The sequence below is a fragment of the Antechinus flavipes genome, chromosome 5 (assembly GCF_016432865.1).
Source record: "Antechinus flavipes isolate AdamAnt ecotype Samford, QLD, Australia chromosome 5, AdamAnt_v2, whole genome shotgun sequence".
Lineage (NCBI taxonomy): Eukaryota > Metazoa > Chordata > Mammalia > Dasyuromorphia > Dasyuridae > Antechinus > Antechinus flavipes.
In genome coordinates this window covers 46,157,491-46,183,413 of record NC_067402.1, presented here as the reverse complement: position 1 = coordinate 46,183,413, position 25,923 = coordinate 46,157,491, and positions in this window count along the sequence as shown.

The following is a 25,923-nucleotide window of genomic DNA, read 5'->3' as shown; positions in this document are numbered from 1 at the left end:
AAAGCTGTGAATTGTAACTTCATGGAATGAGTCAATTATGAGCTAAAGTGTCAAGGTGGAATTTTAGTGTGGGATTTTTTTTAAATGGCAATAATATCAATCTCTCTTTTGAAGACTTTATAGTTAATATGAATTTACATCTATGACCTGCTTCTCAAAGCATGATTTAAGCTATCTAGCCCATTTCATTGCTCAAAACAACCAGGCACTGTCGCTGTAGTTCCCCAAATTTAAATCATTAAAGTGAGATTGGTCTTTGAATTTTTTAATGATTTGCAGTAAAAATATCAGTTTGAGATTAAGTCAATAAAATTAATCATTCATGACCCTGAAGGCGGAAGGGGTGAGGGTAGGAGGGAGTGGGAGGAAATTGGAAAACACTACAAAATTTAAAGCTGCCAGGAGGGAAGGGACTGGGGGAATTACAGTTAATTCACCACGGTCAAATTCAAAAACAAGCTGTTCTTTGTAACTCAACTTTGGATGTCGTGTTCCTGTCACTATCTGCAAATATAAGCAAGAAATATGGTCAAATCAACCAACGTTGGTGCAGACGAAGTTTGATATAATGGAAAGAACAAGAGCTGGAGAGGATCAGTAAACTTGGGTTCACCTTAAGTTTCAACATTTATTACTTGTGCCACTCTGAACTTATGGCTTGGTTTCCCTACCTGTCAAATGAGAATAATAATGCTTGCACTCTTCATTTCACTTTGTTGTGAGAAATGTGTTTTATAACCTTCAAAGTCCTATATAAACATGTTTTTATACTTGTCTCATTATATTTTATTTTATTTTATTTGGGTGAGAGAGAGGTTTTGACCTGTGCTTCCATTGGTGGAGAACACCTTCTCCCAATGCAGAATGGCAATTCATCAGTCATTCTAAGACACGGTCTTAGAAAATTTCCTGAGGAATTGAGTGCTTTGTGATTTCCTCTTCTACCTATCTCCAACTCCGCTTGATCTGAATTCCATGGAATAAGATGCCCATAGGATTAGCCAATTATCATTCTGTTTGACTCAAATACTCAGCCCCTTCTAATTCCCTCAGCCTCCTCTCCCAGAGGATAGAGCCCAAAGCTTTCTTTTATAGAGGGCTGGACCTGGACTTTGCAACTCACTCAGCTTTCTATCTCTAGCTCTGCTGGATGATACAAGAGGATCCTGCTACTACCTGGTGTCCTCCACTTAGCCCCACACAATCCCTCTACATCCTTCACCTCTGTTCTAAACTATAATGGCAGTAGATTATTTTTGTCTTATCCATCACAATCTATGATATAAACACTGCCTCTGAGTATGATAGGCACTAACCCGGTCTTCCACATGGAACACATTCTTCTGGTCTGCTTAAAGATGCAAACTTATGTAAAAAATAGGAGTTGTAAATGGGGAATGACAGAACACAATGCTTATGCTACTGCTGTTGCTCCCCCTGCTCCTGCTGCTGCTGCTGCTGCTCCTCCTGCTGCTGCTGCTGCTGCTCCTCCTCCTGCTGCTGCTGCTCCTGCTGCTACTCCTGCTCCTGCTGCTCCTCCTTCTGTTGCTGCTCCTCCTGTTGATGCTGCTTTCACCATGCTGAATTTCTATAGCACTTATTGTCCAAGCAGTCACATTTCATTTGCAAATCTATTCCAGCTTGTGTTCTCCATCTCCAATGTATTCATCATCTTCCCTATTTCCAATTTTGCAATCAATATTTATCAAATGAATGAATTTATCTACAAACTCATCCACATCATCATCCACAAAGCCCTACAACATTCTAAGAACTATAACAGGTAATGGAGAAACAAACAGTATACAAAAAGTACAAAAATAATCCCTATTCTCAGAAATCTTATATTCTATCAGAGAAACAAAGCATGCATGTATAAATAAATACAATCATATACAGAGTAGATGTAAGTTAAATTATGAGTGGGAGGCACTAGCTATAGCAAAGGGGCAGAAAGAACAGGAAAGAAAGGTGAGCGGAGGAAGGCAAGGGAATAGAAGGAAATAACCATGTCTCTAATGCCTGCAAGCACCAGGCATTGTGCTAAGTGCTTTGCATCATGTGATCTTCACAACAACTTTGCAAAGCAGATTATTATCGAGTTTTACAGATGATGAAACTGAGGCAGACATAGTCAAGTGACTTGCCCAGGATCACTCAGCTACTAAGTGTCTAGCTCTTTCAGACCACGATACAAAGACAAGACCCAGAATGTCCTGCATGAAGAGAAAGTAAGCCATTTTCACTGGTAGTCTGAGGAATTAATGATGTACTAGGCCTGAGAAGAGAGAATGAAGCCAGATTTTGAAAAGCTTTAAATGCCAAAAGGAAAAGTTTGCATTTTTTTCCTATAAGCAAAAAAGAGAGCCTTTTTGAGCAGTGAATGAATGAATAGTAAATGCTCAATAAATATACCTGCTCTGACTGCATGATTCTAAAGACAGCACATGTTTTTATTCTCAACTTAGTTCAACATCTCTTGCCCCTGGAAAGTGTTTACTATATATCATGACATATAAGTGGGTCTTTTCAAGGTTTTTTAAAAAAAAAACCCTCCAGAAGTGTGAGTGTTCCAAGCAGCTGAGCCCACCTCAGTTGGCTCTATTCTGTGACAGTGACAACAGCAGGTTTCCCCTTACCTCTCTCCTAGAGGAGGATGCCCCATTCAGCAAATATTTATTGAGCAATCACTTTGGGCAAAACACTGGGCCAGGCTGTTTCTTATACCAGTCCCAAGTGGACAGAGATAAAGCTGGCTCTGCTGCTGCTATTGCTATTACTCATTAATCCTATGCCAGTTCTTCAGTAAAGTCAAATCCTGCATTTTTCATATAGAAAAAGCAAGGCTGACATACATGCTAAGCCCAGCTGGGCTTTTCAATGTGCAGTGAACTTACTGATAAAAACAGGTCGGCCCTAAAGAACAGCTTTCTTGACTCTGAAGCTAAATGAACATGTTGGTTTGGAATGAAAATTTAACTAAACCAGTCAATAATCCACAAATACTCACTATGTGATTTTGAGCCCCTACAAGGCAGGAATTATGTTTTGCCTTTCTTAGTACCCCCCAAGGCAGGCACATAATAGCTGCTTACTAAATATTTATTGATTATTGCCCGTGTATTTTGTACATACTAGGCATTGTGTTAGGCGTTGGAGGTATGAGATAAAAATGAAATAGCCCCTGACCTTATGGCGCTTGAGGGTCTGCTATTTAGCACCTGCTCAAATCCTTCCCTTCCCATGAGTTCAATCTTGTGCCAGATCAGAGCTGTTGAAAAAGAGCTGGTCTCATTAGTTTTAGTAATGAGGGCCATGTTAGTCAGTCTAGACTCTTTTTCCCCCGCTAAAGGTGTTTTCTCTGTCTCTGTCTCTGTTTCTGTCTCTCTGTGTCTCTCTCTGTCTCCATTTATGTCTCTCTGTCTCTCTCTCATTATTGGTAGAGTTGCGAATAAGTACCAACATTTTGGAAAACAATGTGAAATTATGCAAATTAAAGTAGCTAAAATGCCCTTGATTTTTGAACCAGAGATTCTACTACTAAGCTTGTGCCCCAAGAAACCTTTTAAAAAGAAAGTCTGTCTATCTGTCATCTATTTATCTATCTATCATTTATCCTATCTGTCTATCATCTATCCCATCTGTCTGTTTATCTACCTATTTGGTAAGTCTGTTGATCCTGTCTATATGTCTATCTATGTATCTATCTATTCATGAAGATCAAATGATCTCTAATATCTCTTTTTTGCTCCAAAGCTTTTTCCTACAAACAATAAATTGGGAAAACATTTTTACAGTCAAAGGTTCTGATTAAGGCCTCATTTTCAAAATATATAGAGAACTGACTCTAATTTATAAGAAATCAAGCCATTCTCCAATTGATAAATGGTCAAAGGATATGAACAGACAATTCTCAGAAGAAGAAATTATGGCTATAAATAGTTATATGAAAATATGCTCCAAATCATTGTTAATCAGAGAAATGCAAATTAAGACAACTCTGAGATACCACTACACACCTGTGAGATTGGCTAGAGTGACAGGGAAAGACAATGCAGAATGTTGAAGGGGATGTGGGAAAACAGGGACACTGATACACTGTTGGTGGGATTGTGAACACATCCAGCCGTTCTGGAGAGCAATTTGGAACTATGCTCAAAAAGTTATCAAACTTTTTGCATACCCTTTGATCCAGCAATGTTACTTCTGGGCTTATATCCCAAAGAGATACTAAAGAAGGGAAAGGGACCTGTATGTGCCAAAATGCCCTGTTTGTAGTGGCTAGAAGTTGGAAAATGAATGGATGCCCATCAATTGGAGAATGGCTGGGTAAATTGTGGTATATGAACGTTATGGAATATTATTGTTCTGTAAGAAATGACCAGCAGGATGAATACAGAGAGGACTGGCGAGACTTACATGAACTGATGCTGAGTGAAATGAGCAGAATCAGGAGATCATTATATACCTCAACAACGATACTGTTTGAGGATTGTAATGGGCTGAGGCTTGAGTTGATGCAAAAAAAAAGAAGAAGAGAAACAAACAGGAAGCCAGCTAGCAGAGAAAGTGGGGCCTGAGCTCTCCTCCCCTTCCTTTTCCACTCCCCTGCCTCCACCCACCAAAATCGTCATTTTCTATACAACACATCAGGACTTGCACAAAGAGTAGGCGGGGGCCATTCTTTCTCCAAGCTTATATATTAATAGAGTATGGTCCAATTACTATTTAGCCTCATGTGCTTGGGACCTCAGTGCATCAACTCAAGCCTTAGCCCATTACAGAGGATGTATTCTGATGGAAGTGGATCTCTTCGATAAAGAGAGCTAATTCAGTTTCAATTGATCAAGGATGGACAGAAACAGCTACATCCAAAGAAAGAACACTGGGAAATGAATATAAACTGCTTGCATTTTTGTTTTTCTTTCCAGGTTATTTATACCTTCTGAATCCAATTCTCCCTGTGCAACAAGAGAACTGTTCAGTTCTGCACACATATATTGTATCCAGGATATACTGTAACCTATTCAACATGTAAAGGACTGCTTGCCATCTGAGGGAGGGGGTAGAGGGAGAGAGGGGAAAAATTGGACCAGAAGTGAGTGCAAGGGATAATGCTGTAAAAAATTACCCTGGCATGAGTTCTGTCAATAAAAAGTTAAAAAAAAAAAAAAAAAAAGTGATAAAAAAGCTTTTTCCTACAAATCCACTTTACAAGCTAGTTGGGAAAGGAGTCGCTCAAACAGAAACAGATACTTCTTTCCATTCTATAACAATATCAGGAATTTGATTTTTAGGCGTATAAAAACTAGCTTTCAGTTCATACCTTAGAGATAAATAAAGTTTCTGCTTGAAAAGGTATTAAAATATCAATAAATAAATGGTCAAAACACATGAATAATCAATTCTCAAAGGAAGAAAGTCAAGCTATCAAAAAGCCAACGGAAAACTGGTTCAAATCATTAATACTTGGATAAATACAAGCCAAAACAACCCTGAAATTCTGTTTCATAAGTGACAGATTAGTAAAAATGACAAAAAAGTAAATCACTTTTTTTTAGAAGCTTCAGGGAAACAAGTACATTAATACATTATGAGTAGAGCTGTGAATTGGACCAGCCATACTAGAAAGCAATTTGGAGCTTTATCCCTAAAGTCACCAAACTATGCATATTTTTGACCTACCTATACCACTACTAAACTACTAAACTGATAAACTAAAGAAATAAAAGAAAGACAAGTAGGATTCATATATACAAAAAAAAAAATTTTAGCAGCTCTGTTTGTTGTAGGAAAGAACCAGAAACTAGAAAGGGAGTATGGATTAAAACAACACATTTTCATGTACAAAGACTGAGGGAATTTGTTTTTGCTTGACTATTCATATTTGTTAGGAGAAAAACGAAATTTGGGGGATTATTTTATTTCTTTCAATGTGGTAGAATAGAAGGAAGAGAAAATAAATTTGTTAATTTTTTAAAATAGAGATAGGGATGCTACAGATGCATTTTCATATGAGGTTACTATATTATTAATTTACATATTGTTTTATTTTATTACAAGAGATCTCTCACAAAGTGGGAGTTCTGTAAATGTATGTAATATTAAAAATAAAACATACCAATAAAAGTTTGTTGTTATTTGGTAGTTTTTCAATTGTATATGCTTCTTCATGACCCCATTTGGGCTTTGTTGTTGTTGTTTTGTTGTTGTTTGGCAAAAACAAAAAAACTAGAGTGGTCCCCTTTTCCAACTCATTTTTACAGATGAGGATCTAGAGCAAACAGGATTAAGTGACTTGACCAGGGTCACACACTGGTAAGTGTCTGAGGACAGAAGAAAATGAATCTTTATGAAAATGAATCTTCCTGACTCCAGGGCCAACACTCTATTCACTGTACCACCTAGCTGCCCCCCTTCCTTGCCATTAGGACTGGAAATTGAGTTTTACATACCATTGTGACACAATGAAGGATAGAAAAGAAAGATAAGGTGCCCACTACTCTGACTTCATCCTTGTCCAAAACTACCCTGGGAATAAAATTATGCTATCTTGCCTCCTGCCAAAAAACTTAAGTTATAGCCCCTAGCTTTCCAAGAATGGTCCTTCTCCCTTGTCTGACAGGGCCTGAGCCACAATCCAAAGTTGTAAATACCAAGTTAACTCCTCTCTCTCTGAAATAAAGATAATAACAGCTGCAAAATGTTAGCCTAATTGCATTCTCAGCTTCTGTATTCTGCTTGCAAACCCTAATTAGCTAAAATCCTATAAAAATTCCTCAGTTCCTCAGGACTAAATGATTATGGACATGAGTCCCATTAGGTAGGCTAGTCTAAACTTTCCACATTAAAGATTAAAAATCAATCTCTGTCTTGCATCAGTTTCTCTGGTATTACATAATGAATACAATGGAAAATTCTTTCACTATAAGAAATGACAAAAGGAATAGTTTCAAAGAAACTTAGGAAGATTTGCATCAACTGATACAAAATAAAATAAGCAAAAGCAAGAGCACTTTTATACAATAGCAACTTATAAAGACTTAAAAATTCTAATCACTGGATTATCCACAGTTCCAGGGAACAAATAATGAAGAATTTTACCCACCTCCTGTCAAAGAGATGAAATTAAGGTGAAGAATACATTTGGGAGTATGACCAACATAAGGAAATGTTTTGCTTTGCTATGAATATTTCTTACAAGGGTTTCTTTTTCTTTTTTTCAATGGGGAGAAGGGAAAGTAAGAGGAAGTAATAAGGAGAGTTTTAGGGTTGCCCCCCTCAAAAAAAGAGAAAGGTCACTGAAGCATTTTAAAAGACAGAAGAAAGCTGAAATGGGTTCAGAAGGAAGCAGAGAAAAGCAGAAAAATTTTAAATGTTATATGTTGAATTTATCATACACAGATTTACAATCCTCATTTTCTCTTCTATTTTGTATGTGTATGTGTATTTGACATTTAAGTTCAGAATTTTAAAATTTTTTAAATTAATAAAGAGAAATGAAAAAATATTAATATTTGTGTTTTTAATTTTTTAATTTATGCAATGTATTTATGTGTTCTGTTCTTTTACAACAAAGAATTGTAATGTAAAGCTGATCTATCATTTTAAATTTTAGTCTCTCTGAAATTTAGAGTAAGAAAGAAATCATCAAAACATCCCAGTTAGCAGTAGCCAGATCTTGCTAACTGTTCCTATGAATTATATTGTTAGATATCTAATTCAAAGATGATAATGATAATTGCTTTACAGAAAACCCAAATAAAACCTTTTCAACGATTCAATCTCACAGGATTATTGTGAGATTAAAATGTAATAATGGACATAAATATTCTGGACTTTCATACCAATAAAGCTGAGAAAGCTTAGCGGTAGGTTAATTGCTGAGTCCATTCTATCATTTAAATTCATTTAGAAGCTTTCCCTTCTTGATGACCATACACACTTGTAAGTATCTCATGTCAAAACCATTTGGCCATCTGAATGTCCTTTATTCTCCATTACTAATGAAGTTGTAAATACTTTCATACTATTAAATCAGCAGAATTCCCAAACCCTGATATCAGGAACCAATCAGTCAATGAATAATCATTTATTAAGAGCCTACTATGTGCCAGGGAACTACCTGGTGCAATGGACAGAGTGCCTCATGTAGAGTTATGAAGACTCATCTTCTTGAGTTCAAATCTGGATTCAGACACTTACTAGATGTGTAACAGTGGACAAGTCACTTCACCTATTTGCCATAGTTCCTCAACTGTAAAATGAACTGGAGAAGGAAATTGCAATTCACTCTAGTATTTTTGCCAAGAAAAACTCAAATGGGGTCACAAAGAATTGGATACTATTGAACAACAATAATTTGTCAGGCACTGTGTTAAGTCCTAAGGATACAAAGAAAGTTAGAACACAATTTTGCTCTTAAGAATCTTACAGTCAATGGGAGAGACCATATGAATGCATCTGAGTACCAACAAAATGCATATAGGATAAAATGGAGATGCTCAACAGAGGAAGAAGATATCATTAAGAAAGATAGAAAAGGCTTGTAGAAGGTGGGATTTTATCCTACCAGAGCAGCTAGGAGGCTAAAATGAGGAGAGAGAAAGTTTCAAGCAAGGAAAAACAGTCAAGAGATGAAGCAAGGAGGAAGAGTACAGGAAGGGTGAAATGGGGATATAAAGTGTAAAAAAGCCTAGAAATGTAGAAAGGTACCAAATTATAGTGGATTTTATAAGCCAAACAGATGGTTTTATATTTGATCCTAGAATAGGAAGCCACTGGAACTGAGTGAATTAGATCTTTCCTGGCAACCATTCTCTATTAAAAATCCTATCACTGCACTTTCCTGTCACATAGAGTTAACACTGAGATCTCAAAGACTAAATCAGAAGAGTATGAGCTATGACAAGTCCTTCCAAAATGGAAAGAATTGGAGTATGTGCCCAGGAACAGATTGTGCATTTGTCTTCCAAGGACCAGCCTAAGTTTTCCTTGTTCCCTTTCTCACATATGTCCCTCACCTACATATATTCTCCTACCAATAATTTGTAAGCAAAGTTTTCTTTCTACTTCCCATGTTCACATGATAGGCTCTATATCTTGGCTTGACATACTATTATTGGAACAAACTTTCAGAAGATAAATGTGAAGATGTATTTGACAGTTTATGGATCATTGAAAAAGTATGTGAGAACCAGCAGGGTGGAGGAAGGAAGCTTTTCTTGTCAGTTACCTAGCTCTACTATTTAACTTAAATACCTTTTTTTTAAGAATGTGTCCTCTAGTTTGTTCCAGTAAAAAGAAACATCAGTGGGGGCTCATAAATCATGGCTTTGAATGACTTAAACTGACTCAAACATTCCTTGAATCAAAGTCCTCATGCTTCTCATTTAAAAACTGTAAGATTCAAAGATGGAAAATATTTTAGACAACACTGAGTCCAATTCCCACATTTTCCAGAAGAGGAAACCAAGAGCCTAGAGAAATGGAATGGCTTACCCTGAATCACAACCAGGAAGTAGCAAAGCCAGGATTGAAACTCTGGTTCTCCAACTCCAAATCCAACACTCTTTCCATACCATCCCACTGACTTTAGCATCACATTAGACAAGGATAATGCTCCCTTATTCGGAAAGTAGATAATAATTACTGAGTGTTCTCCAAATGGACAGAAGCTTAATATCCAGCCACTTAGTATATAATGAGCTGAAGTATGACCAGTGAAGGGAAGGGAACAGAAGAAACATTTTAAGGATTTACTGAACCACAGCTTCAAGCTATTTGGCATAGCTGTGGATCGTTGGCAAACCAAATACAACCCACAGACCAACCTGGCACACAACTATGGGGAATAGAATTGTTCTCTTTGAAAAAAAGATTTAATTAAAAAATTAAAATCAAAAATTGGAAATACTGACAGGCTCTTCAAATTGTGGCCACTCCATCTTAGGAAAGAAAGGATTTAAAAACATGGAGAACTGGCTGAATGTTTGTTTCAGGTTAGTCAAAACTAAACGGGTAAGCAGAGTTTCCTTTCCATCTGCCATGTCCACAGGACAGTCTCTAGATTTTGGCATCTGATATTGTTATTAGGGTCATTTTCAAAGGGGTTTAAGTGGGGCATAAATAGGAACACACAATTGCCAATGGTAATGGAGGATGCTGTGATTGGAGAATAAATGGAAAGAGGCTCTCTCTCTCTCAATAAGATAGATAGATAGATGGATAGTTAGATGGATAGATAGATAGATATAGATGTTGAGGTATTTCATATGTTATTCATTGTGGATGACACATGACTACAGCAAGACAAATTGTGGTCAGGATTTAATAAATGGAAAGAGACTTTCTATAGCCTCTCTCTCTGTATCTCTTTGTGTGTGTGTTTCTCTCTCTCTCTCTCTCTCTCTCTCTCTCTCTCTCTCTCTCTCTCTCTTTCTGTCTCTGTCTGTCTCTCTGTCTCTGTCTCTGTCTTTTTTGGTCTGTTTGTTTCCTCTCTGTCCCTCTGTCTCTATATATAGAGACAGATGTTGAGGCTTTTCATATGTTATTCATTGTGAATGACACACATGACTACAGCAAGACAAATTGTAGTCAGGTTTAACTCAGAGAAGGAAGAATTCAGAGACACAGAAAATTGGCTAAGTAGTTTAATTAGATCACCCCAAGCTGAATTGGTGAGCTAAACTCCCTTTCTACTTGGGCTAGAGGATCTCATAGAACTCTTTTAAAAAATATATTTCCCTTTTCTCCTCCATCACAGATATTAGTATATAAACTGTCAATGTCATCATGGTAGCCTTTGTTCACAGAAACTCAAAAGATAAATATTATTAACCTCATTTTATAGATGAAGAAACTGAGACTGAGATAAGTTAGATAATTTCCCCAAAATCACACAACTAGTACATGTCTGAGATGGTGTCATGAACCAGTTTGACAATCTGGTAAAGCCCATGAACTCCTCAGAACACTATTTGTAAATGCACAGAATGAAATGGATAGTTTACAAAGGAAACCAAAGATTAGTGAAAATAAAGGTGTAATTTCCGCCTCCCCACCTCCCATTCAGACTGAAATCCATGGTTAAAAACCTCTATTCTTAGAAAAGATTGTCCTGTTGACTGTTAAACCCAGACCTCACATTTAGAGTACCAACAGTTAAATGAATATGTATAACTTTTTTAAAGTGTTCATTGAACATTAAATGTATGGCATAACAGATAGACAGTTAGCCTGAAAGACCTGAGTTCCAAGATCTGTCTCTGACACATGGTATCTGGTCAAGACATTTTTTGTGCTCTAGGCAACTCTATCTACAGACAACTATAAGTTGAAGAATAGGTATCAATCTACATAGATAGAATTTTACTCACTTAGAAGTTCCATATATCAACAAATCTAGTCCATGCTCCAATTTTTAAACATACTAAGTGCTAAATAAATGCTTAGTGAATAAATTCTAACCATCTTCAACACTTCATCCTCTCAACTAAAAAATAACTACATTATCTTAAGATGATATAGTCACTGAAACCTTCTTTGAAAGTAATAATGTAATATCACATTATCATTATGCTCATTTTTATGTACATAGACTTCTCAAGTCATGAATCGTATACCTCTAGATAAAAAATTAATTTCTTAACAATCACTATAGCAATTTTGTGATGAAAGAAATTATTAAAAAGTTGATTTTTTTAATGTGAACTTACATTAAGAAAAAAGTAATTTTTTAAAAATTTGAACACCAATTAGATCAGATAGAAATATATATATTTTATATATATACATATATATATATACATATATTAGATAACATTATACTTTCCCCCATAAGAAAAAACTTCCACTGAGTAATCAAAGAAAAAAAGGGTAATAAATAAATGGTTTTTTTCACTAGTTCTAAAAGTTGCAATCACACAACCATACTTGTAAATAGCAACAATTCTTCAAAACTAGAATCCATTTACAAGGATTGTTTCATACAAACAAGATGCAAATTGACTGTCCATATTTTCAATTCATTTCATACTCAAAAGGTAAGATTGACCAAAGTTCAAGGGTAAACATTTCATTATGTTCAAATGGTCTCATGGTATTCAAACCATATGTAACATTACAAACCATCCATACCTGTGTGTCCTGTATAATTCTCATCCATGTTCTCTTACAAATACTCCATAGCAGATCTATGCAATGTGCTCAAAGTTTCTTGAGTACCAGGGTACCAAATGGACTATCCATTTGTTTTTTTTGTTTTGTTTTGTTTTTTGGTTTTTGGTTTTTGGTTTTTTTTTTTTTTTATTATTATATTTCAATTTTATTTTATTTTTTAATATTTTATTTTATTTAATAATAACTTTGTATTGACAGAATCCATGCCAGGGTAATTTTTTACAACATTATCCCTTGCATTCGCTTATGTTTTGTTTTTTCCCCTCCCTCCCTCCATCACCCGCCCCCCCAAGATGGCAAGCAGTCCTGTATATGTTAAATATGTTGCAGTATATCCTAGATATAATACATATTTGCAGAACCAAACAGTTCTCCTGTTGCACAGGGAGAATTGGATTCAGAAGGTATAAATAACCCGGGAAGAAAATCAAAAATGCAAATAGTTCACATTCGTTTCCCAGTGTTCCTTCTTTGGGTGTAGCTGTTTCTGTCCATCATTTATCCATTGAAACTCAGTTAGGTCTCTTTGTCATAGAAATCCACTTCCATCAGAATACATCCTCATACAATATCGTTGTCGAAGTGTATAATGATCTCCTGGTTCTGCTCATCTCACTTAGCATCATGGACTATCCATTTGTTATCCTTCTTTCTTACAACAGAATTAGCCCACCTTGATTCAACTTAGACATTTTTGTGTGTCCATTATTTACAAAGTACTGTCCTTTTCTGCTGGGGATACCAAAACAAACACAAACTAGCTCCGGCCTTTTAAAAAATGTACATTCTACCTCCTTTTCTTAGCTGTTGAAGAATTAAGATGGAATTTGTGATCAAACAATTCTTGCCATTGCTCATTTCACCTCCAACTCACTATAATTTTGAATAGAGCATTTCACTTTTCTGTATCTCGGTTTCCCATCTATAAATGGGGAGGATAGTATTTGTCAATTATTTTTAGCATATTTAAAGAATAAATAAAGAACTGTGATATCTGACAAAGTGAAAATCTGGGAAAGAAATCACTAGGTCGGAATCTAACATGATGCTAATTATCTCCAGTCTTTTATCCAATATAATCTTGGTGCAGGACATACTTTACATGTAAATATTTAAAAGTATCATTTTCATCATTATAATTAATAAATATTTATCGACTGTCTGCAGGGTATATGGCAGTTCACTGAGCACAGATCTTACATCAAATAGGAAAAGATTCACACTATAAAGGAATAGAAAGACCTGAAGCAAATTACAGAAGCTGGAAATGGAACAGTTCAACTCAGAGAAGAAAAATCCAAAGATAGAATTAGTGGCACCTAAACTGCGGAGTTGAACTACTTTTTATTTTCAAATAAACAACCAATTTATCAAACTATCTCTATCTTATATTACCAATTAAACTGAGCTGCACGCATTTGTGGGGTTTGCATTTCTTTGTTATTTTTCAATATAAGCAATATTAAACATCATTGCAACTAAGTAAACATGACATGGTAGATAGAAAGCTGGCAAGTGGACCTGAATTCATGACCTGTCTCTAGCATATATTGGTTTTGTGATCCTGATCAAGACTTCTAAACCTCTTAATAGTCTAAGCAATTAAATAAGGTGCAAACCTACTCTGGTAGAGGAACTTTACTCACAAATCACAGATCCAGTCACTATCAGAACAACCAAATAAACCGGCTTTGTGACTATTTATTCTTAAATAAATAAGTTTCAGTGCATAAAATGACATAACTTTTCAGCCTCTCTTTCTAAATCTCACTAAGGATTCTTTATTTGCATATTCATTCCAATTAATTTTCCCTCTCATATGGTCTGGGTTAGTCTGAATTCCATCTTTTTGGCAGCTAAATTAGTTTTTTTTCTAATTGCCATTCCTTCACATTTTTTGCCTTCAGACCTGTTTTATTCAGAAACACAATTCTAATGCCAGTTGATTGGCCCACAGGTCCAGAGATGGCTAACATCCTCCAAAACATTCCTTCCTACAATTTTGTGAATTGAAATCAGCTGTTCTCCATAGCCTATAAGCCTCTTACCCAAGGGAGCTTCCATATTAATAAAATTTCAATATCCCTTAGGTCTCCTCTACCTGCCCACTAAGTATCTTCTGTTTAGAATTCTGGACTTGGCTTCCCAGATTGAGAAATTCTTATGCCCCATTTGTAGAGATTCAGTCAAGACAGGAAATGGCATGTTGCAAGAGAATTAAGTCAAGCCCTCACTGTCGGGGGCCCTAAACCTCATTCTCCATTTGATGCATTTTATGACACTGTGAAAGTTACTTTACCCCTGGAAATCTTTTTCTCATCCAGTAAATGGAAGAACTAATGCTTACTGCTTTGATCAGGAGGTTATTGCAAAGGAGGGGAAAATGATCATTGTAATAGACTTAGCAAAATACAAAGAACTATAGAAATTTTTATAATAAGAGGATTGTCTTTTAAAAAGTATCTGAGAGTTTCCTGTTCCTCAGTATCACCTTCTGGTGAACTCACCTTCTTCTCTTCAATAGACAAAAGAAAGAACCTTCTATTTCCTATCCACGGAAGACTTTTTTCCCGAAATATCAAAATCTTTTTTTATGCTCATGTTGCCTATACTCCTGGGCACAGCTTTCTTTTCCCCATCATTATACATGCAAAATAATGAAGGATTCATACCAAACCACCTGCTGATGTAAACATTTGCAAGCTGGTCGGATAGCCAACAGATGTGAACCTGGTTCATGAGAAACACAAGAAACTTTCTGCCACTTAAGAAAAAAAGAAAGAATTCTCACTTTAGGATTCTGGATCTCAGTATTGTAAAATTCCTATATTTTGTTGCATATGGCTCCCTTTATTATAATTTAGAATCATTCAAATAATCCATCTCATCCATCCTCTAGCATGTATGCTTCTTCCCATCTCAGCACCTTTCTGCAGGCTAGCTTCCTCTACCTGGGGACATACTCTGTCCCTTAGAGAGACTATTGTTGGTATTATGATCTTCAGAATAATCATAAATTTTAATGATGTGAGCCTGTGATGAAAAGGAGGTGGATCTGTCATGTGGCAAGAAACATGAATGACCAATGGGCAGCCCAAGAGTTTTAGTGGTACATATAAAATGTTAAAAGATGTCAAGGAGGGCTTCAAGAAGAGCATGTACAAGAATCATAGAAGAGAAGTCATGGATGGGTTATGATTTACATGCTTATTGATGAGAACACAGAACCAAAAAAAAAGTTAAAATATGGAAGTTTTAAAATACTGAGATTGTCTCCCATTTACTCTGTATGCATGGTTGTGTATCATATATTGTATGTGTTTATATATGCACACACAAATAAACCTACTTCTATAGATATATAGATTTTCTATATATAGCTATATTTATATAGCTGTAGATATATATATAAAAGCCCTGTTCCAAATCCCTTTGATTCTTCTTATAAAGAGAGATGAGGGTTCTGCCCTTTGGGAGGGGAAGAATATAGTGGTCAAGAAAAGTGAAAGCTTCACTTCAGAGCCAATCCCCTGTAAGACTGGTCAAGCTTCAAATTTTCTTTGAGCATCAAGTTACTTTGGGTGCTCCTAGCTTCCAGCTTCAAGAGAAAAAATGGAAGGGGTCAACACCACTTCAGATTGCTGAAGGAAAAGGCTCTGGGAAGATATAAGAGGAGTAGGTGGTCTTCATTATATCCTTCTCCCCCCTCTTGCTACTGTAGAGACTTCTGGAGTTTTCCCTTGGGTGAGATCAAGGATGCTCTTTCTTGGTTGAACTCAATTACCTTGCTCTCAGTGGGAGAACTCTTTCATTCTATATTGTCCGGGAGATTATCTCTTATCTGATTTCTCCTTTGCTATTGATTTGGATAAATGGATTCCTTTGCTATTTGCTGTGGAACTGGCATTAGTTGGAGAAGGAGGCAAACACTGGATATGGAGCTTGGGATCCTCCTTGCCCTCCAAAAAATGACAAAACATCCAAAAGTTAGATGACAATCAATCATATCCCCTACATGAACTGTCTTTAAGAGAGCAAATAAATATAATTCTTAATTCTAACTCTATGAGGAAAGACAAGGGGTCTCAGACCCCAAGCTCCAGATCCACTTCATGGCAGAAATTAAAATCTCCCGTGGAAATGAGTGGGGGGAGAAGAAGCTAGAAATGTTTGTTCTGCCTCCTTTTGAGTCACACAAAATGACAGCCCTCTTGCCACAGTATACTCATCACACACATACCCCCTTCCTCTTCCCCCCACCACAAGCTCCTAAAGCACAGATAGTATCGTTTGCCTTTCTATGTATCCCCAGGACTTAGCAGAGTGCCTGCTTTGTAATAAGCACTTAGCAAATTCTTTTTGAATGACTGACAGGTATCCCACCAGAAAATGGCACCAATTCACCCTCAAATGACAATTTTATGTGAGGGGGCACAAAAACTGTTGAAGCTATCTACTAAGTCACTGAAGAGATCTCTGACAGCTGATGGAGTGGTAGGCTGCCCTCCGCCACTTTGGAAAACTGTTCCATCCAGAGTTTGAAGGGCTACCTAAAAGTCACCCCATCCCTAGTTTATCTCCCAAAGTAAGCTGTCTTTGATGGCCCAGGGAGTGCTTAGAACTTAGAATCAGTGGCATCTAATTGACAACAGCTTTGATTATCAGGAAAGGTCATCATGGATTACTCAGCCTTGCTTTGCAGCACACTGTGTTCTTCACAAACAGCAGTAATTAATTTATAAGATGAATCCTCACTTCCACAAAGAACTGCACCATGTGCACTTGGATCTGCTGTCAATAACAGAAGGAGATGACCTTTGTAAGGAATGATTTTCAGTTATTTTTCTCACTACAGTTAAACTCACAACTGTAACTCTTCAGTTTTTTTTTCCATTTTAACATGTACATATATTTCTATTTGCTCATTTCCAAGATAGCAAGAAAAATGCATTTTATTGTTGTTGCTTTTTAATGGAAACTTGGGGTCACAAATGGCGTGTTTATAAACCCGTCTTCTTTTTTTCTTTTTTTTGCAAATCTCTTTAATTAAATTATTCCTTCTTTTAATCAAACACCCTTCCAACTTGTCTTCCTTTATTGTACTAATGATTTATTATTTCAATTCACTCCAATTGGCAAGAAGGAATGAACTGGTGTTCTGTTGTAACATGTTTCATTCCAATTTTTGTTCTTCATAAATGTGTTACAGTCCTTCCATTGGCAGTCAGGGAAACTTAGTACAAAAGCAGCATTTACTCTTGGCTCCAATAGAGCCAAAGAATACATATGCAATTTGACAATTTGGAGTATCTATTTTCCAGCATTAATCTGGAGTTGTTATTGGAGCCATTAAAATTATTTTTCTACCCAGTTTTTAAAGGCACAGGACACGTTAACTTATCCTGATGGGTGATATAATGTGTTCACATAAAAAATAAGGATCAAATAAAACACGACTTCAGTGACCAACACCTCCTCTTTGCCATCCCTTGGAATCTCTATGTTTGACACACTCCTTATTAAAAGTGGCAACCAGGGGAAATAAAATCCCAATTTCTGCTTTTCTTTTTTTCTTGGTGATATTTGCACCTCTTATCTGAGCAGCAGACATTTGTGATCCAAAATAAGACTGAATTTTTTGCTTTCACATAAAACTAAACACAGATGGTTGATTGAAAATGTAGAATGCCATACAGACCGCCTCATTTAAAACAGGCCCATTTAATGCCACGTTCCATTACATATGACCTACTTTAAATGAGACAGCCTATCCTACAAGAGACTGACTATTTGGGCCTGTCTGTCCCTATAAAAGACTTTGCTTCCTTTGTACAGGATGGATACTCAAGCTCAAGAGAGAAGGTGAACAACTAAGACATGAAGAGCATAGGTGGGTTGCATTGCAAACATTAGATTCGGTGTCTCCTATTTTGGAATTTGCATGATGCTCTCCCATTAAAAACAATGCTATAAATGGTGGCTGGGTTCCCAGACTAACCTGTAAAAAACTAAATTATCATTAGAGTGTTAAGTGTCGGGGCAAGAAGCAAATCCTTGGATTCTGAAATCTGTCCACTCCCATTATGCCACAGAATCTTCCGACTCTCACTCGGAGGCATCTATAAGAGTTGAGAATATAAATACTAAGACAACAAATAAAGGGTGTACCCCATCCTTTCTCTCCTCAGCAGAGGTCTTCTGCTTATTCACATGTCTAAAGAAGATTGCTCATCCTTCATACAAAATCTCAGAGTAGGAAAGGACCTTAGGTTATAACTCACACCTTCTATAACATGCCCAAACAAATGATCATCCACCCTTACCTTTAATATCTCAAATAAAATAGATTGCTCAGTGGATAGAGCATTAGATCCAGAGTGAAAATAGCCTCTGACACTTATAAGGCATGTGATCCTGGACCCTGTGACCCTCTATTTCTTCTGCTATAAAATAAAAATAATAATAGCACCTTGCTCCCAGTGTTGTCATAGAGGATAAGATTAGATGGTATTCACAAAAGGGTTTATAAACCTTAAAATTTTATATAAATACTATTATTGTTATTATTTCCTGAGGCAGCCAATTCTACTTTTGAACGATTCTAAAGGTTAGCAAGTTTTCCTACTATTTAATCTTCATCTGGCTGTCGGTAGCTATCTTTAATTATTCTGAATTCTTCTCTAATAGGGCAGATGAGTAGCGTGAAGGATAGCACCCTAAGCCTGGAATTATGAAGAACATTGAGTTCAAATTCAGCCTCGGACACTTAATAGCTCCATAACTCTGAGGATACCATTTAACCTTTGCCTGCCTCCAGTTTTGTCAATTATAAAATGAATATAAGAATAGCACTTCCTTCTCAAGGTCCTTATGGGGATTGAATGCAATAATATTTGTAAAGTACTTAGTCAGGTACATAGTAGGTGCTTAACAAATGCTTAGTTCCTTTCTTCCTTTCCTATAGGATCAAGCAGAATAAGTCCACATGACACACAAACCTTCAAACGTTTGCACACAGCTATCACATCTGATCTAAGTTTGTTTTAAATAATATCTCTGCTTTTTTCAACTGCAAGTATATGGTATAACTACAAAGCCCTTCGTTATCCTAATTGCTGTCCCTTGACTGCTTATCAGCTAAACAATATCTTTTCTAAAATGTGGCTCTCTGAAAGTAAATAGTTTTCCAGATATTATCTGACCAGAGCAAAATAGTAACAAATAAATAAACAAGCAAATCAGTCAATCTTGGAACTTTATTTTCTGCAATTCTTGGGTCTGAAAAGGCATCATTCTGTTTCTTAAAATGCCTGGGCTGGTCTCAGCTTGCTGATGTCATAGGCAAAGATTCTAGTTCTTTGGGCGTGTCTACAAGGTGTGAGATTGAAACGAGGAGCATTTGAATAAGAAGGGAAGGTGTGAATGGGGTAAAGGAGAGCAGAGGAGCCCGAAACCGATCTAGAAGTGTCAGAAAGCAGACTCTGTTCACAGCAGTGAATTAAAGGGGAACATGAAAGCCATCATGATCCACCCAAGGAATCTGAGCCTGGGAAAGTGAACTTGATCCCTGATGACTAAAAAGTTAAGGGAAAGGCTGATAGTATTGACAGGTTGCCCCCAAGATATTCTCAAGAAAGAAATCCTAAGGGATAGATGACCCACATTGTAAGGTTGGCCACAAGATCAATGAACTCTAAAGAAACTATGACCTCCCTGAAAAAGGCTAGAAAATCAGATTTATTAGACTATAAATCCCTTGTTAGGATAGAAGACCATTTCTATTTGTGTCTTCATGCTTGAGTTTATTTTACTGGTTGATTGATTCCCTTGCCTTGATATCAATATGGTTTCCTATCCTAAATAAATAGTTGGTAGATTTGTGACTTCTGCAGCCCAGCAATAGAAAAAGGATTGGATTGGGGGCTTCAGGCCCTGAGTTCAAGGAAAAACACAACAAAATAGCTACCTCAAAGAGAAGAAGATTAAGAAGGGAGCTGCTACAATTGTATCTCACAAAGTTTATAAAGCACATCATAGGTATTATCTCACTACTGTGTGTTTGATGGGCATTGTAGGTATTAGTATCCCCATTTTGCAAATGAGAAGACTGAGTGAAGTCCTGAAAAGTTAATTGATTTGTTCATAGCTACACAGCTCATTATTATTCCTGATTCAAAAGATCCACTATGCAAGTTATTTTTTGATAGGATTATCACTTCTTTCTTCCTTCATTCTAATAGATACTCCATTTCTTCACTCTTAGATATACCAAATGTAGCTCTTTCATTTACTATATGATCACTTCCCCTCGTTTTAGAAACTTAAAAAATGGATGGGTGGGATCAAATGATAACCAAAGTCTCTCCTAACTCTAAATCTCCCAGGTACTCTAAATGTGAAAGGCCACAGCTCCCACTGTCATATTTTCTGTAGAAAAAAAAATATCAAATTTAGAATCAGTCATTCAACTAGCATCAAAATCCTGTTTCTGCCATTGACTTGTTTGGACAATCCCAAGCTCATCAGAACCTTAATTTCCTCATCTGCAAGATGAAAAGAATATTTGCAATTAGCTACTCCTACCAGAATAAAGCTACAGAAATGCTAAATAGGTAAGACCTAGAAAGGCCAGATAGTTACACTGATCAAAGAGCTAAGCCCTGGTCTGGTCCATTCATTCAATGAGACCTGGAAGACAATAGAATTTTTTTTCTCTCCTCTCCTCTTGCTCTTGGAAGAGAAGGTACCTAGCTTGGGAAGGATGATGGAGAAGTTCAAAGGTACAGCTGGGTGGGAAATGAATAGATAGCCAACCTGAGTATCCTCCTGTATTGGAGATTTCTCCACTCTCACTCCACTCTCACCCAGTCTGTCCCAAAGTGAGATAAGATCAAAAGCAAGAAACCAGACCTACTTTCTCTGATAGAATATAAGGTCTTTGACAATGGAGACTGCTTCATTCATGCCTTTGTACCTGTAGTACCTAGAATTGGCATATAATGAATACTAAATAAATACTTATTGATTGATCATTTGATGAAGAAGGGAAAAGGGGTAGCATGTGGAAGCCCAAAGTCTACAGCATCAATGAAAAGGTGGGCAGATCTGGGGACAATCTACCTGAGAAGTCATTTGTGCCTGAAAAAGGCATTCCAGCAGTTAAAGATCCCTGCTTTGTGTTGTGAAATGTCAATTTTTAGGGTTGGAACCTTGAAAACATGCTCAGTTGTGATAAGTGCCAGATACAAGCTATTGCCTCGTCATGAGGCTCCAGTATAACAGATGTCCACTAACTTGGCCAATTAAGAGGTGCAATGCTCTAATGAACACATCATATGGTCTAATGAATAGCTTTACCCCAATTCATCTTCTTGCTCATTTGGGCTCTAACAAACAAATACTTATTGTCATTCACTTGTATTTAACAACCAAATATAAGATCACAAATTTAAACCTGAAAGGGAACTATTTATTCCAGGAGTTCCCAATCATATATGGTCTTCATCCCCCTTGAGTCCCAGGAAACTTTCCCATTTTTTTTTTAAATTCATGCACCATCTGACAGTATTCCTTTGGACTTATCCACCACACTCCCATGTTGGGTATCTTCCCTTTCTTCCCTCTGTCCCTTGCTTCTCAATTTCCTTTTGAGCGCTGTTTTCCCTAATTAGATTGTAAGTTCCTTGAAGGTATTTATATCCCCATTGCCTAGCATGGAATCTGGTACATAATAATCACTTTAAAATGTTAAATGATTGACTAAGTATGAGAGGAAATAAATTCCACAGTTTGTCCATCCTTATGTTAAACTTTCTGGACATCTAATTTGTACTCTAGCTTCTTCCTTTCTCCTTCTGAAAGAATTTGGATCCCCAGCTCCTGGGACTTTGGGCTCTGATTCACCTTATCTTACCTGGTCCCAGGTCCACCACACTATTTCCTAGACAAGCACTTTCTGATTGGATTCCCTATCAAGATTCCCTCTTACTTCTGCAACCTGAGTTAGACCAGTTTTTCCCTGATAGCTGGCAAAGCTGTCCCAGCATTTGATGGGCAAAGGGAAAATTGCGCTTCCCCCCCCTTGCAGTTTCAAGATACCATAATGGCTTCCTGGTTAACTAAGAACATTAAAATACTCTTAGAGCATTTTAGAGCTGGGGCCTTTCAGACTTGATGAATGTTTCAAAACTGACCATACCATATACATACATATAGATAGATATAGATATAGATATATACATATATATAAAGATATAGATATAGATATATGTACAAAAAATCCATTTCTAGGTTCTAGAGTATCTTTATGGAATATTTCTATGTTATAGCTAAGTAAAACTCCCTTTGTCAACTATTGAATGATTCATTCCATTCTAACAGTATAGTAACAGTATAGTAGCCTGAGTATCCAGTTCCACTCTATGTGGCTCTCCAATGTTCCTTCTTATTGGAATGTAAGACCCTTGATGGCAGGAACTAACTATAAATACAGGCCTGTATTTATATTTGTTTCTTGTTTCACCAACATTCATAGGATTCAAAATAATATTGACATTTTTGCTTTGTACATAGCCCAAGATAAATGATTTTTTCTATTATTGATATCTATGTATGAAATGAAATTAAGTGATTTTTCATTTAAAAAACTATTTGGTAGATAATATTTTAGCATTGTAAAATTGCATAATGATTATCAGACCACAGTCAACTAAATCAGTGAGAATCTTGATTCTCTTGCTTGTCAGCCAATAGTTTTATTCACAGAACAATTTTTGAAAGAGATATCTACATTTTATATTCAACTTCCAATTTATTTCTTGCTTTGGAATTGAGAACAGGATAGAAATTTTTGATTCACAGAAATAAGTTGTTACAAAAAGAATGAAATGTTGTGAGCAGCACAAAATGGGATAGATACCCAAAAGGTATACAAAAAAATTGGCAGTTTTACTGAATATCAGTTCAGAGTTAATCAATTAATAAATTTTTATTAAGTTTGTATCAGGCACTGTGCTAAGCACTAGGAATATCCCACTCCCCACAAAAAAGGTAAAAACTTGTGTCTGGCCAATCTAATGGGGAAACAAGACACAAAAAGAAACTAAAAATTAGGGGAGCATCTCTGGTTATTCTGAAGCCAATTAACACATCTTTCATTAAGTCCCTATGGCTGACTTTTTCTAGCTAAATATGAAAAGTTTTATATCTAAGTCTCATTCATTTCGTTCTGATCAATAGGAATCATTCCTTCAAATCTTTCAGATTTCACAGATGTTCTACAATACTCCCTTCCCTTCCAATCCTTTGGAAGGTTTCTACACCATTCTTTCTTCAATATGTTTTTTTACTACTAATAATAATAACAACTAGCATTCATATAGAGCCTACTATGTGATAGGTATTATGCTAAGTATTTTACAAATATCATCTCATTTGATGCACAAACAGCGAGGTAGGTGCCATTATCATCCTTGTTTTACAGTGGGGGAAACTAAGGCAAACAGAGATTAAGTGACTTGCTCTGACACAGTAGATATCAGAAGCAGGATTTGAATCCCACAGCATTCCTTTATCCAATCCCAGCATGGCATATACTGTGAAACACTGCCTCTATTGAATAGACACTTGAAGAACCAAATAGACAGACAATCCCAAAACGCAGGATAAGAAGCTCTCAGAGAAGGTGGGAAAAAATCCATTAGTTAAAATGTCTTATTTTTACAATGGAAAACTGAGGTTTAGGCAGAGCACATGATTTGTTCATGGCCACACAGCCAACTGGTGGCAGAATTTGAGTAAAATCCAGCTCTCCTGACAGCCAAACTAGTACCTCTTTAACTACAGCAAACTGCCTTGAGACCTAAAAACAAAATAAATATGTATAAATAGAGCATACTTAGGAGTATAATTTTAAAATGTGCAGACGTACTTCTCTAAAAAAAAGTTGTTCTGGCCAACATCACTTTGCAATAACATCATTAATGCATTATAACCAAACCCCACCCTGAAGTCAGAATTTCCGGACAGTAATGAATCCAGAAGACCTGTTCATCTCAGCCCTAGTGCCCAGTCTGAGACTGTTTTTCACAAAGAGCAAAGTCAAAAATCACTGATGCAAAAAGCATTTTCTACAAACAGGCCAGGGCCCCATTCACCAGAAAGACTATCAAGTTAATTGCATCACATAGCTGCTTTTGGAACACACACACACACACACACACACACACACACACTGGAAATTCTTGAGTGTTTTCATTAAAAAAAAAAAAAAAAAAAAAACCTTTTAGCCTAAGTTACTGCCCCACTGATTGCCCTGCTTTTCCTATCCCTTAAAAAGCAGAGTGGGATATCCGGGGGATTTGGTCCCTGAATCCCCAAGTTCCAGTTTTCATTACTTTTCAGTTGCTTTTTCCCCAAGGAAAGGAATTTAGCTCCTCCCCCATCCTCCCATTACCACCCCCCAAGTTGTGGATCATAGATTTTATTTTATTCACTCTTTCATTCCCTTGTTTAGAGAAACTATCCAGACACACTCAAGAGTTATCATCTCTAGCTTGATTTTAAACTAAAAATTGAAGGATTCCAAGGAAGGAAGTTAACCTTTTCCCCCTTCTCTTTCCAGGATTTAGCTGAATTCTTGGCTTCTTGGTTTCTGATCATCCTTCATTCTTCTGTCCCAACCCCAGAAATTTGCCTAATGTCTTAATCTCTTGAATTTCTACCTCTGTCTTTAGAAGTCCTGCTCAGTTCAGGTCTCTAGAATCTCAGATGTCTGTGAAGACCAATTTTAATAAAAGCCCAAATTGTATTTATTTGAGGATTTTCTATTTATAACATGGTTGCTTTGGAACAGACTTCCTCCTAAAACAATATTTCACCTAAAGCTATATTTTGGGAAAATCCAGTTACAATAGGTAAGGGTGTCTTTGTAGTATAGTAGGTGGGGAAGGGATGCTTAATTTTTATGGAACTGCTCAATCAAGACTTTAGGCATGGAAAAGAGAATACGAGAAAGATGGCATCTTCACTTAATGATAGGATGCTACCGGGCCAGTGTTACTGAGTCTCCAACTCATTTAGACATTTAAAAACATGCTACTTTGATGTCAACTCACAAAAAAGTTAAGAATTGGGGAGTTTTAACCCCTTTGAGATTCTCTCAGTTTCTCTAGATTTTCAGTTTTTGCATTGACTCAGATCAAGATGATCTCTTCAGATTTCTGATATATCTGGCAACATGGGTTCAATGGCTTTCAAAGCTGGTTCTCCAAAGGTTCCTGGCCCTGGAACCATGCTATTGCCATGATGACTAGTCTCTGTTCACTGGAATTTCTGATAGGCTGGCATCTTACAGGCTTATCTTTAGGGGGGCCACTAACCCAGCTGCACTCACCACCTCCCCACCCCACCCAGACCCCTACTGGGAATCTTTTCTAGATCATAAAATCTTTGTTCAATTTTCCTTGTGGCACAGTGGACAGAGCCTTAGCCCTGAAGTCATGAAAATATGAGTTCAAAACCCACCTCAGATATTTACTAGTTGTGTCTAGGCAAGTCTGATCTGGTAGAGTCACTTAAAAAAACTATTTGTCCCTGTTTCCCCATCTGTAAAGGGAAGATAATAACTATCTATATCAAGGATCAAATGAGATAACATTTGTAAAGCAGTTTGCAAATCTTTGAATAGTCCATAAATACTATTATAGCTATATATTTGGGACTACTTCCTTTCTTATGACATTC